General features: G+C 37.4%; 1 long non-coding RNA gene across 1 annotated transcript; it reads left to right on the forward strand.

The window, feature by feature from the left end:
• The first annotated feature begins 399 nt into the window (after nt 1–399).
• On the forward strand, nt 400–1,965 carry LOC107665864 (uncharacterized). The gene is made up of 2 exons (XR_001631605.1): nt 400–965; nt 1,486–1,965. It is a non-coding gene; the product is annotated as an uncharacterized LOC107665864 (long non-coding RNA).

The following is a 1,965-nucleotide window of genomic DNA, read 5'->3' on the forward strand; positions in this document are numbered from 1 at the left end:
GACTTGTGCATTGTGTGTGTTTTGTGTGTGCATGCTTTTGTGCTGTGAATATGTGTCTGCTGGTGGGTGTGAGTGCGCGTGTTTTGTGTGTCTGCTTTTTGTAGTGACCATGTGGCTGGATTTGCTGACTGACCCCTTGGACACGCTTTGAGGCTCTATTGATGCAGCAATGAATCAAATATTTGAGAATAATATTTCTTCAGTGAACACAGCAGTTCATGCTGAGAATATGGTGTCAGGTGGGGAAGTGGAGAATAGCAGAAAGGGAAATGAGGTCAATCATTTGTTTTTACAGTAGGTCCATCTTTAAATAGAATTACTAATGATTTTCCTGTTGCTAATGGAGAACTATTCCACTATTAGCCGGGTTTTTGTTAAAATATATTTTTTGCTCTCTTAACTCTTGCTGTTGCTTACACATGCACAACATATTCATTAATTTTGTCTGTTTTTTTTTTAAGGTGCCATGCTGAATGAGTGTGAGGTGTCCGAAGTTATTATCTACGGATGTAATTATACACTAACTGTCGATTTATTTGGAAAGAAAATTTGGCCGTTTATAATAGAAAAATGTTCCTGGTTAGTTTCAGTATGGCGAGTATGAATAAGTGCACATGGAGATATTTCAGTCAGTTATTTCTCTGGGTTTTGGTTGTTTCATGTAGCTATTCAAGGCTAAAGTGGTCATGCATCCTGTAAATTAGCTGTCATCCAAATTTCGATTTTGCACCAGAGTATGATGGTTTTGTTTGAACATTTTGTGTTTGGTCAGATTAAACGGGCTGCTGGTATTTTGTACAGAGATGATTCTGTCAAGCCATGAGAGAAAACTATATGCAGAGACAGAAAGGAATGTTTGCACACTAGTTGCACATAAATGCATTTAGCCAATCACACGAAAACGATTGTGATGGTAATATTATGCAAAGAAAGCTATCTCGGGATTCTTATGCAACGCTTGTCAGGTTCACAATGGGTAAGGTGCCATGCTGAATGAGTGTGAGGTGTCCGAAGTTATTATCTACGGATGTAATTATACACTAACTGTCGATTTATTTGGAAAGAAAATTTGGCCGTTTATAATAGAAAAATGTTCCTGGTTAGTTTCAGTATGGCGAGTATGAATAAGTGCACATGGAGATATTTCAGTCAGTTATTTCTCTGGGTTTTGGTTGTTTCATGTAGCTATTCAAGGCTAAAGTGGTCATGCATCCTGTAAATTAGCTGTCATCCAAATTTCGATTTTGCACCAGAGTATGATGGTTTTGTTTGAACATTTTGTGTTTGGTCAGATTAAACGGGCTGCTGGTATTTTGTACAGAGATGATTCTGTCAAGCCATGAGAGAAAACTATATGCAGAGACAGAAAGGAATGTTTGCACACTAGTTGCACATAAATGCATTTAGCCAATCACACGAAAACGATTGTGATGGTAATATTATGCAAAGAAAGCTATCTCGGGATTCTTATGCAACGCTTGTCAGGTTCACAATGGGTGCTTTTGGTTAAGCCTTGCTCAGGTTTGCTTTCAGGGCAATTTTATGTTATGTTGGATGTTTTTAAAATGACATACTGTACATAGAATAAAATGCATCCATCAGCTAAGGTCTATATAGAAGGGTCAATGTATCAAGGCCGTCTGTTTCTCGCAATAGACGTTAACAGACCTACACATGCACACATCTGTTTTGCTGTCATGTTAGTGCTGTTTCCTCTCAGCGATCCACAGACCAACTGCCAAAGCTTCCACATGTTCATTTCATTCAGCTTCTCTTACAGGATGTGCCTGATGAGACATAAAACACTCTAGTTTGTGACAGAACTGAATGCTACAAAAGACAGCAATAGAACCTCACTTTTAACATTATTAGACTGGACAGTACTGTTAAAATAATATTCGCAACATTACTAATAATTTTAAACAAGGATGTAAATGGTAAAAAAAAAAAAAAAAGATAAAAAAA

Source organism: Sinocyclocheilus anshuiensis, unplaced genomic scaffold (genome assembly GCF_001515605.1).
Source record: "Sinocyclocheilus anshuiensis isolate Anshui unplaced genomic scaffold, SAMN03320099.WGS_v1.1 scaffold647, whole genome shotgun sequence".
In the NCBI taxonomy this organism is placed as follows: domain Eukaryota; kingdom Metazoa; phylum Chordata; class Actinopteri; order Cypriniformes; family Cyprinidae; genus Sinocyclocheilus; species Sinocyclocheilus anshuiensis.